Raw genomic sequence first — 12,673 nt, forward strand, 5'->3', positions numbered from 1 at the left:
TTTTTTTTTGTACACTTAAAGAACAGGGTAGTATGAGAAAAGAGAGGGCTTTCGATCCTAGAGCCACGAAAACTGAATAAATCTTGTTCAAATATGTACATATCTATAAATGGTCTAGAACTGGTCTAAAATGGAACCGAAAAAGCATCCAAAAACTTATTGAAAATCGATGAAAATAGGTTTTTAAATTTATTGAAATATAACCCAAGAGGGGTCTTAAATTTAAAATAAATCAAAAATATATGTACCTTTAAAAAGTTTTAAAATCTATTTTAAAAAATATAAAAATTGTTCTAAAATTTTTTCAAAATTTATTTAAAACAGTTCATAAATTTGGAAAACATTATAAAATTAAAAAAAAAAATTAAAAGTTTGTTTTTAATTTATTCAAAATTTATTTAACACTGATCATAAATTTAGAAATAATTCCAATAAATGTTTCTACTGCCATTTATCCGATAATTCTCCCTAGAAATAATGCTTACTTATAAATAATTATAAAATTTAACAAAAATTAAAGACAATTTTTTTTAATTTATTAAAAATCTATTTAACACTGATCATAAATTTATAAAAAAATATCATAAACTTATAAATAATTCCAACAAGAATTCTTTATAGTGCCATTTATCCGTTAATTCTCCTTAGAAATTATGCTTACCCAAAGGGTATCCCCCCCGAAAACTACCCTTAAACAGAGTTTTCCTTGAAAGTGCAGGAAGATATTTTTTTTGGTCTCTCGATTCTCTAGATTTTTCAGTTGCACAGCAATTACACGAGGAATTTGAGCAGGGGATGGGATGGGGCTGGGGGTGGGGATGGGATTGGGATTGGGGGGTAGGGTTTAAGAGCCAGAGAGGGAAAGGTTTAACCGAAAGCGTTCGCCTATTTTATCTTTATTTCGACCTAGTCTACTTTATCGTCTGCACACACCCCGGACCGCACCGCACCACAACACAACACACCACACCGCACCGCACTGGTGGCAAATATCTTTTGTTTTATTTTGTGGCAAGCGTTGCCATTTCCGCCATAAAACCGAATCCCCTTGCCCCCAATCCGAGCTCCCGAACCACACCACTTGTGCCCCTGCAATGGATCCAGCGACCATAAAAAATTAACAAAAAAAAAATAAATAAAAAAAAAAACGGAGAAACAAGAGAAATTTTCTAAACGGCATACAAAAAAAATAGAAAGAGGAATAGAGCCCGAAAAAGGGACAGAGGGAGGGGGGAATAAAGGGTAACATAAAGCTCTTGCCCACAAAAATCGTAAAAAATTAAAAGTATCTCACAGATACACTCTCACACAGTTTGGCGGGGGCAACAACAGTTGCACATGGGCCAGGAGCAGAGCAGAGGCCGCTTTCACTTCTCGGCACGGCACGGCAGGGCACGGCAGAGCACAGTCTGTGCCATAAATATTGCTCTATGGTTTCGGTCATGCAACTAATTACATTTGCATAACTGTGTGAGGGGCATCCTCCTTTCTGCTCTGCTCTGCTCGGCTCTCCTCCCGTAAAAATAGAAATAACAGAGTCTTCTTTTGGTTCACAGATGGAGAGCTGGAGAGAGGCAAAGCCATAGTAAAGTTAATGAAAATGCTTCAAATTAAATAAATAAAATGCAATTTGAAGTTAACAGTTTGCACACAGATGCACAGACACTCCTGCAATCATTTGGATACTGGATAAATTTTGTGTGGAACCAATTGATATATATATATATACATTCATACATGCCCACAAGTCTGTAAATAATTTAAGGCTTTTAATAGAGAGAGAGAGAGAGAGCCAGACAGAAGATGCCACTGGTCTTCAAAATATATGATAGTTCGAAAGGGGATTACGAAAAGTATTTTGCCAAATAAATACATATGAAATATTTAAAGGTAGAAATACGATTAAAATCCCATGAAAAGAGATTAAAAACGAATTAAAAAACAAAAGCATACATGCTCGCAGTGTAGCCGCTAGAGCAGGTAACGGAAGCGCCTGTGGCTGTGGCTATCCCTTTCTAGCATACGCAGTGCTTACGGGCGGACCTTTAAAGAGAGCAACAAATCGCTTATCTTTTCTTTCTTGTGTTGAAGATGTGACAGCGCTCTCTTTGTAGCTTTTAAGGGGATCTCTTTAAAACTGAGCTCGAGCTTAGACGGCTCTCTTGAGCCCAACTCTTTAATACAGGCAAAACAAAGTCGATTTGTGTTTGAATTTAAAACTCTTTTCAATAGATTTAAGCTCTGTCTCTCCCTGCTGCATCTCAATTTAATTCACTTGAAGCCCTCAGACAAAATGCTGTAATTAATTAAATGCCTGCACTTTAGGGCAGAAGTCGACTGCGTAAGGGGAAGGGGCGGGGGTGTTCATCTTCATTTAGATGGCCGCCAGCGGGGTGGGCAAACGTTTAAAGGGAAAACCACACAATCAGCTAAATAGCAATCGCTGTTTGTCAGAGAAGGGGCAGAGCGAGAGAGAGAGAGGGAGGCAGCGAGAGAGAGAGAGAGGGAGGCAGCGAGACATAGAAAGCGTGGGAGAGAACAAATGCTGCGACAGAAGGAAGGCGTCAAGTGACATCGACACCCAGGAATCCCAAACACCTGCAATGTTGTGGCCGTAGCAGAGGGTGCAGCAGAAACGAGCAGATAAACAGCAGCCAAGTGGATTCATAGAAGGGGTGAGGAGCTGGCCCAAAAAGTTCTTGGCTTACAACAAAAAAAACAACGCAAATAAAGACAAAGAGAATTATAATAATTTTTAAAATTATTAGAGGAGTAATAAGAGGCTCACCTTGCATAAAATACACCTTGGGCAGAAGCAGGAGGCAGCACCAGAGCAGAGAAATGACAGCCAACCAGAGAAACAGCGGCGTCAACAACGACCGCGACGCGACGCGACGCGCGACGTCCGACGCCCGATGCGATGGCAACGAACGTCAACTTCATTTTACAGTTTAGTTGTTGAGTGCGCGAAAGAGAGGGGAGAAGGAGAGGTTAGCGAATGTGAGGGAAATGGACATGAAGAGCGGGAGTGCGGGGGGGGAGGGGGGAGGGTGAGTGGGTTAATGTAAGGGACAGACCGAGTAGAACGGGAGCGAAATAGCGGAGCAGGGGAGAACTGGAAAGCGGGGGGTGGGTTTGCGGGTGTGCGGCGGCCACTGCAGTGTGTGTCGAAAATTAATTGACACTATGCCAAAATTGTTTGCCAATATTATTGGCAACGGAAATTGTTGGTTCAAGATCGCCTCGAATCGAGTGAGAGAATAGGGGGGTGGTGGGGGACTGGACTCTGGGGTTTGTTTGGTTATCGTTTGCCAAACTAATTAATTGTCTGATTTGCCCAAATGATGATGGAATCACGTTACCTGTGGCTCCAAACTGCGATCCGGGTTTGTGTATTTGATTGCAGGCATTTCTTGGGGCTTAAAGGGATCCACTTTACTGATTTGCTTATCAGGCGAAAGGGCATTTTCTAAAAATTCAACACAAAAATAAAGCCCTCTCTGTGTCTGGGTGGAAAAAAGTTTTCTCTCTCGTCAAGCGGAGCGGCTGCGGCGCCGGGCAGCAGTTTTTATCGATGCCCGTCCATGCAGGGCAGGACAGGGCAGGACAGGACAGGGCAGGGCATGGCCCTGCAACAGACACAACACTGAAACTGCAACACACAACTCGGCTGCTGCTGCTATGGCTTTCGCATCCCACGTGGACTTTTGGCTTTAATCCATTGACCAATAGACGCACCATGGCCAAATGCTGTTCCCTAGATGGCTGCCTGCCAGTGGAGGATGGGATGCCTGGGCAGCAGATATTAACATGCGACGGCTGCCTGCTGCCTGGTGCCTGATGCCTTCTGCCTGCAACTCAGCGCGCAGCTGACAAAATGGCCAGTTGGCTTATGGCCATGCCACTCCCCTGCTCCCCCCTGCCCACACGCAAGCTGGGGACTGGACTTCCTGTAAGTGATCAATGTTTGTCTATGCTCTGCGGTGTGCCATAGAGGCAGATGCATGTCCCCTACCCGTCGCCCCCGCCAGCAACGCGCCATGGCAGCCACTGCCACAGCCAGTGGTCATTTGTTTGGTGGTAGTGCTGCTGCTCCTGTACTGCTCCTCCGACTCTGCTCCTTCCATCATGTTGCAGAAATTGCCTTTGTAAACATGCATAAATTGTTGCATACTTTTGGGCTTGGACTTGCTCGCTCTCCCTCTCTTCCACTTTGGCTCTGCTACCTCTCTGTCGCACTCTTTCCCACTCTGGCTCTGTTACCTCTCTGTCGCACTCTGTCTCTCTCCCTCTCTCTCGCCCTATTCCCCCGTTGCTTAGCTTGTGATTATGTTTGTAGAGCCTGTTTTGGGGGCTGCAAGCGTTGCTGGTTGCCAGTGCCGGTCGTTAAGTGCCAGTGACTTATTTGCCATGTCACTGTATGAGTGTCAAAGAGTACGTGTGTGTGTGTGGGTGTGTGGCCATGAGAGTTATTCTCCTTAACTAGGCTTTAAAAATCGTACACATCGTACAGCTTTTCACTTGATGGCATTTAAAAAATTTTATTTTTCGAAAATTCATCAAATTGAGTATGACCAAAGACTATACAATACCAAGATGTTGCATGAGCGACCAAAAAGCTGTTCTATGGCGGGTCCCAACATTAGAACCCAAAAGGCACGAGGGAGCGCGCGGGGTTTCAATTCCCTTTTCGCCTGTGCTTCGTCTCTACCGCGAGCCTCAGCACCGTCGAAGCGGTGGTCGCGGATCGCCGATGTCTTTGGAGCGGCACAGTGGGACCTGTGACCTGTGTAGTGAATATGAGTTCAATAAATATTTGCACACTGAAAAAATGTTAAACTTTGAGTGCTTATATCTTCTAAACTAAAACTATCTTGAAAATTCGATTGGAAAATTCTCTATTAGATGCGTACATTAAATTTATCTAAAGCACTCATCCAATTTTTTTTACTATTTCGGCTGAGTCCCCACTGTGCCGCGCCAAAGACATCAGCGACCACGCTGCCCTACGGTTTCGGCACGCAGACGATTCATATTTTGTTTTTGTATTCTTTCTCTCGAGACACACCGACTCGACGCTGACCGAGGCATTGACGAAGCCGAGTAGCGTAAAAGAGAATTGAAGTAATAGCCCCGCGCGCCCGTACCATGAAGCGTCAAACGAAAATTGAAAAAGAATTTGTTCCTCATGCAACATCTTGGTATTGTATAGGCTTTGGTATGACCCAAGCGTGAATTGTTTTCTTGGCCACGTTTTGTTTCGCCGGATTTTCATAGTGAATGGGAACTCTGGTTCTCTAATGGAAACAAGATTTCTAGTGTGCTTAAATATTTGTAAAAAGCCGAGCAAAGTCGAAGCGAATTAAAAATAAGTTTTCGACTATTACGATCCCCGTCGGTAAAACAGCATTCGCCCATCTGATGCCCATCACTAGTTCAAGTTCATACCTAGCGTCTGCCGAGTAGAAGTCGCACACCAATACCAACACAAATCAAAATACCGACCGACAGGCAAAACGTAAAACGAAGCAGCGCTGCCGCTGCTCTGCCATGGAAAAAAAAAAGTATAAAACGGGCAGCAGCGGCTGGGCGAGCGCCGCATTCGTTTTTCAACCGCCGCCATAATAATTCCCTAATATCTCTTTATTGTATAAAATGGTTTGGTGGGACCGCCTTCCGTCACCACCAGCCGATTCGTCTCAGAAAGGGCCCTCCCTCCTATCGGTGTAAAATTGTATTTTTGGCTGCGGTGGTTTCGAAATGTTGCCGAAACCTCCGCAACAACTCCAAGTCTCACACATTCCCTCTCTTTCGCACACTTTTCGTCGTCCAGTGTGCGTATATGGGAGAGGAGCCAGCATTGGTCGGGATTCCTTTTCCAGATGCGTTCTGGATGATGTCGCAGCCAAGTCGGAATGTTTTCCAGAAACTTCCATTCGTACTTTTCTCTCATTGTGTGGCTGTGGCTGTGTCTGCACATGCCCGTGTGGTGTGCTTAATTTCTCAATAATACGCGTCCCAACACAGGCTGGGCAAATTTTGCCTGCTAAGCGGTTTTCATAGTCCTTTCACGGAGCTCCGTCCTCCTCTCCGCCAGGGTCTCCCAAAAGGGAGCCAGACATTTTTTGTTTAGATATATGTACATAGCTCGTACCTTTTCGTACCTTCGTACCAGAATGCGATCTGCAGACAGGCCACAATAACCATGGATCGCTCGCCAATGGATTCCTCGCTTCGGAAGTACAGCACGGTAAGAGAGGACAGCAGCTTGAGGGCAAAGAAGATGACTAGCAGGCACCAGACCATGCTTAGGTTGATCTCCTGCTTCAGGGGAAAGTAGAAGTGGAAGAGCTCGGAGATCACGTACACAATGCCGGCGTAGATACTGAAGTCCAGCAGCCATTGGTACTCGGTGAAGTAGCTCAGTTGAACCACGTCCTGCTCGGCCGATAGAGGCCGGTGCGACAGAGTATCCACTTGGCGAAGGAGTAGTGGGGACTCAGTTTCTGTATCACGCTGACCATCACCAGCGTGATCACCAGTTGGGCGCCCAGCACAGCCATCGCTTTCCGTTGTCTTTTGTTAATTTACAGCGTTAATTATTTTATTGTTTTTTATTTATTATTTTTAATTCAAAACGGAAATCTCAAAAAAAAGGTTTGTCGAAATTTTCTTTTTTGGGTTGACAGTGTGACCAGATTCGCCCACCCACTGGTAGGCCGGGCGGGCGGGTGGTTGCATTTGGGGCAATTAAAGAAATCGCCCAAAAAGAAGTGAAAGAGAAATGAAAGTTCCAACTCCCCTTTAAAGTCGATTTGCGGGGGGGGGGGGGGGGGCATTCCAGCTCCTTTGCTCCTTGATTTTTCGTCTTTGGGGCTTCTCTTTTGTGGCCGCCTGCGACGCTTGATTTCTTTTCATATAATAATTGCATTCGTTGGGGCGGAGGGCGAACTGCAAGAAACGGCAGCCGATAATGCCGAAAGGAGGCGCCAATATTTACACTTAAAGAAGTAAAGTTTTGGCGCGTGTTAAGTGGATAAATTAATTGCTTGGAATTGTTGCAATGTTCTTAAGATTTCTCCGAACGAGCGGCATCCCCGAGAAGGCGGCCATCGAAAGGCATCAAAGGATTGTGTGTGGCAGCTGCTTGAATATCAATTTCCAACAAGGAAGTGACGATTGTCCAAGGAATGTTTATTTTACCACCTTTATTGCTGGTAAAAGCAGCCACACAAATGCTCCAAATTTTTGTCCCTTTTCCGTCCGTTTGGAAATTATTATTATTATTAAGTATGTTTTAAATTCTCAGCCTTTATTCGCAATCTTTATGATTGGGTGCGGTGGTTTCGAAATGATGAAAAGCGAAACCCCCGCAACGCCTTCCACGCTCTCACTTAAAGCCAACTCTCAAAATATGGTTGACTGTGTCTGTTCCTGCTCTTTCCAAACGGATTTTACCCCGCTCAGCTGCCGCTAGAGATGGGCATGAGTTAGAGGTGAGCATAGAATGGTGCCTGAGCCACTGCTAGTCAAGCGAATGCCGTTTTACCGACGGGAATCGTAAAAAGGGGCTGGGGGATGCATTTTCGAAAAGACTTAAAAACTCTTCCCTCTGCTGGGGCAGAGGAAGACATAGGAAAAGCCAAAAATCAACGAAAAATGTGGAACATTTTCCCTTTTCCGTCCGTTTGGAAATTATTATTATTAAGTGTGGCGCCTACTTTAAAGCTGGAAATACATTTCTTAAATTCTCAGCCTTTATTCGCAATCTTTACGATTGGGTGCGGTGGTTTCGAAATGATGAAAAGCGAAACCCCCGCAACGCCTTCCACGCTCTCACTTAAAGCCAACTCTCAAAATATGGCAGACTTCGCCATTTCGGGTCTGCCAAATACAATATTATTTACTTATTTTTTCGTCATGTTTTCTGACCATAACTTCTGGGAATTTATTGGAGCAGAGCGCATAGTTAATCCTGCCAAATATCTATATATCTGTGCCCTGCCTAACGCACCGATCGATCGTCATCCTGTTTCTCCCGGCAATGCGTGGCATTTTTCCACAACTCGCTCGAGCTCAGTGTTCGGAAATTTCTATTCGAGTTTGCCCAGCGATGGTCAGGCCATTTTGAGCGTCAAAATAAGCTAGATTTCACAAAAACACAAGCTAAAAGCAGCTAAAAATTTAAAAAAAACAGGCCAAAAAATAGGCTAAAAATAAAAAAACACATAGATATACACATTTCTAATTGTGTTATCATTTTATCCAACTCGCTATTACTCGAATCGGTATATTTATCGCTGGAACGTATTAAATTTAAATATTTCTCCGGTAATTGGTAGCTGTGGCAACATATGCCATGACGGCGCAATCCATATCTTCAAAATTCAAAAGAATTATAGTCGTATTCATCAGACAATTAAATATTACTAAATCAAACCTTATATTTAATATTGAGTCTAAGGATTTAACAGTCATTTTGTTCCTAAGCTTGGTCTTAACGATATTTATTAAACTGATTACATGTTCAATGGCAGCATTTGAACACGGTAGACTTAAAATTTCAATAACAAATAAAGCAATTTCTTCAAGAGGTTTGTTTTTGCCGAGGGACTAAGTGAATTTTGCCATATTGGGCAAGAATTTCAATATGGAAATGAGATCATTAGGATTTTTATTATGTTCGAGTACATTTTCTGCAGCAAAAACTTTCAGTTTTTCCAATGTCTCAAAATTATCTGGAAGTCTGAAATTAAACAGCAGATTATTATTTATTTTTAATATCAAATCCTATTAAATAAGCTCCTTTATAAAATTCTTGCACCTCAATTTTACACAATTACACATTTCACACGATCGCCAAGTTTCTGTGTAGTAGTGACCGAAACTTTTCAACGAAAATATACCAATATACCAAATGAATTCTAAAATACCATGATAATGTACAACAAATATACTTTTTGTTCGATTTGCCTAAAAATATATGTAGGATATAAAGAGGAAAAGTAAAAAAGAGTGAAATTAAAAAAGGCTAAATTTAAGGCTATAAGCATTTTCATAATTTTTCAAGCTTTTCCGTTTTCAAATAAGCTAGATCTAGCCTTAAATAGGCTGAAATGGCAACACTGGGTCTGGCCTTTCTTTTTCATTGGCCGCTTATTTGCCTTTTTTCACATCTAGCTGCTGCGTCGAAACGATCGTCGTGCACTTTCCGTCTCCCTCTCCATCGTGCGGCTTTGTCGTGTGTTTGTCGTTTGCTCGCTGGCCGTCGGCTCCCTTCTTGCTGTTTCTTTTTCGTCGTTGCTTGTTCGCTGCGCATGGCCGTCGGCTCCCTTCTTGCTGTTTCTTTTGCGTCGTTGCTTGTCCGCTGCGCATGGCCGTCGGCTCCCTTCTTGCTGTTTCTTTTGCGTCGTTGCTTGTCCGCGGCTATAGTCTCTACGTAGCCCAAGCCGGTGGTCCTCTTGGAATAACTGGGAAAATTTTCGGAACGGAAAAACTTTGCGGATCATCACCGAAATGGATGGTGGAAGATCGTCAGTGACAATCTGAGTTACTTGGGTACTAGCTGAAGTCGGGGAGGAGGCTTTTAGATTTAGGGACCATTTCATGAGAAAGAAATGGAAAGAAACCTTTTTATGGTCATGGTCAGAAAACATGACGAAAAAATAAGTAAATAATATTGTATTTGGCAGACAGGAAATGGCGAACTCTGCCATATTTTGATAGTTGGCTTTAAGTGAGAGCGTGGAAGGCGTTGCGGGGGTTTCGCTTTTCATCATTTCGAAACCACCGCACCCAATCATAAAGATTGCTGAGAATTTAAAAAATACTTAATAATAATATAAGAACAATAATTTCCAAACGGACGGAAAAGGGACAAAAATGTGGAACATTTTATTCCCTGATATTTCCAGAGGTTCTCTGATAAGTTTTTATTCAGGAATTCGGATATATTTGGCATTCATTGTAAACTATGCTTTTTGCAACAATTCAACACCTTGCAACACAATGCCATAGCCCCAGGGCTACAATGCTCTGCATTCATTTTATTTATGTGTTTAACATTTGTTTTACTTTGGTTGTGGGTGTTTTTTGTTTTTTTGTTTTGTTTTTGGCATTATTTTAATCAACGCTTGCGACCGAAACTCTGGCTAGAGACACACAAACACACCTGTGTGCACCCGCTGCGACCTTTGGCTTTGTTGAATGCCTCTGGCGGCAGGAGGCAGGAGGCAGGTGCCAGGTGCCAGTAACCCCCAAACCCCCCAATGCGTTACATAGTTTGCAAATAAATTAGAATTTGCTACAGCCAGCGGCAAGCAAATTAGAAACCGCTTGAATTACACGAAGAGAGAGAGAAGAAGGGAGAGAGAGGCTGAATATGTGCGTGTTATAACTGCCAAGAACACACAGATAGTGGCACGCACACGAACACGTGCACCAAAACACCCATAAATACATAACACACACACACACACACACACACACACACACAGCCCCAAAAATGAATCCAAGTGCCGCCGGCAGCAAAATGTGCGTGCAAAAGTAAACATTGGATTTGCAGGGTGGAGCGACGGGGGATGGGCCCCGGGGGGTGATGGAAGATGGTTTTGCGGGGGGTGGGGGCAGGGAAGAACCGGGACACCAGAACAACTGAAACGCCTCCGTTGGAGTAAAGTCGGAACGCCGTAACCGCAAGTGGAGTTTGTTGATGGTAAACGGAATTTAAAAGATCCCCAAAGGATCGAGGCAGAATATACCCTTGATGCTCTTTGTTTTGGGAACATTCCACGTGCCACACGCTTTTAAATATATATAATATTAACTAAATACTATATAGTATATTTGGTGTACTTATTCGTAGAAGTATTCGTGGAATTACAAAATCTCAATCTTTTTGTAATATGTTTGACAAGACAACATAAATACTAGATTTCAGATAATATACCATAATTTTTGTATTGTATTAAAAGTTTTTATTGATTATTATGATACAAATATTAAATTAAAAATGAAATAAAAATCCTAGATTAAAAATATCAATCTATTTGTAGCATTATTGAAAAAATACTTGTATCGGAATAAAAGTCGGATAGTTTTTCGAGAAAAATTCTATATTTCACAATAAAAAAAACACAAATGTTTTATACAAAATACAATTTAAAATTAAAAAAAAAAAAAAAATATTTAAAAAAATACTTAACTCAATTATTAAAGTTTTTCTTAACAAATATTCTAGATTTCAAATAAAATACCACAAATGATTTATTGCTGAGACAAATATAAATATAAAGAAAATACTAGATTTTTGAAATATTATTGTATTTATACGAAAAACATAGCGTGTCCTGTTCTTATTTTCGATTCGATTTTGTATTTTTTTTTGCGGGCACACGTGTCCATCGAAGAGGCTCCTAGCACCCATGGATATGGATAGGGTATGGCTTGCATCCTGGCAAAGCCCCTTGTTGAATCGCTGGTAGACGGACTAACCGAAAACACCTTTAGACTCTTTGTTTCGGTCTCTGGCAATAGTCAACGCCTTCGTTGTCCGGATCTTCCGCTCCATTCGCCCCCATGGAGGCGGCGGAGGGCGCCACATGCATTTCAATTAACGGCCACCGAAAGCCGAAAGCCGAAAGCACTTCAAGCGCAAAAAACACGTACTAGCCAGGTATCGCCTTCCGCCCATCGCCACGCCCAGCAGCAGCCTCGGAAGGACTTCGAGGGGGGGGGGGGGGAGAGCCGAACCTCCGCCTCCTCCTATCCCACATATCCGCATTGTTTATGCTGCGTGGCTGCACTTTATCAAAGCGCCAGGCGAAAGCTAAAAACAAACTGCGGTCGCCCAACGCCATTTTGACTTACAGGCGGGCGCCATCTTTTTTTTTCGGATTACCCTACAAAACAGGGCATGTCTCTTCGACCTAGAGGATCGTACAATAAACAAAACTTTGAATTCCAGGATATTCCATAGCTCGTTCTGGCCGAGTTCCACCTTGTTTCATTTTTGCATTTCCACCGTTGCACTTTGCTACTGGTTTTGTGGTGGGAGCTACATAGCAGAGGAATGAGCAGGGAGAGGGGGGAGGGGGGAGGGGGTGTGTTACCGCCAGCAAGGTTTTTCCAAGTGAAAAGCTTTTCAGCCAGTACGCGCACGCACTTCCGTTTCTTGTTGTCTCTCTTCTACCTCCCCAACGGTCGCCCCAAGGCTGTTTTGTTAGTAGCCAGCTAGTAGCTAGTAGCTCCATCATCCATCACCCCCCCCCCCCTCTCTCCCTCCCCCCACCCCGTATTCCTGTTATTCATTGAAGGACAATTTTGTCAGCTGCATATGCAAACAATTACCGCAAAATAAAAGGTAAACAAAATTACTTCCGAGCAATTTCGCGTGCAAAAACACACACAGGTCTCCCCCTCCCTCTCCACTCCCCATCCACCCGCTGTTACCCATTTAACCACTCCTTCAGCCACACGCATCCCTAATGCATGTGTCTATATGGCAAATTATAACTTTTGCTTCTTGTTTGCCTTGGAAAATTCAGCGGCGCGGTGACGTGGCGGAGACTGCCAAAAAAAAAAAGATATTAAAAGGAGAAACATACTCCCTGATGGAAAAAAATTAAGTAAATTGCTGAAAAAAAGCTTCAAGGGAAATATTTTAGAAATAAAA

The sequence above is a fragment of the Drosophila pseudoobscura genome, chromosome 4, assembly GCF_009870125.1.
Source record: "Drosophila pseudoobscura strain MV-25-SWS-2005 chromosome 4, UCI_Dpse_MV25, whole genome shotgun sequence".
Taxonomy (NCBI): domain Eukaryota; kingdom Metazoa; phylum Arthropoda; class Insecta; order Diptera; family Drosophilidae; genus Drosophila; species Drosophila pseudoobscura.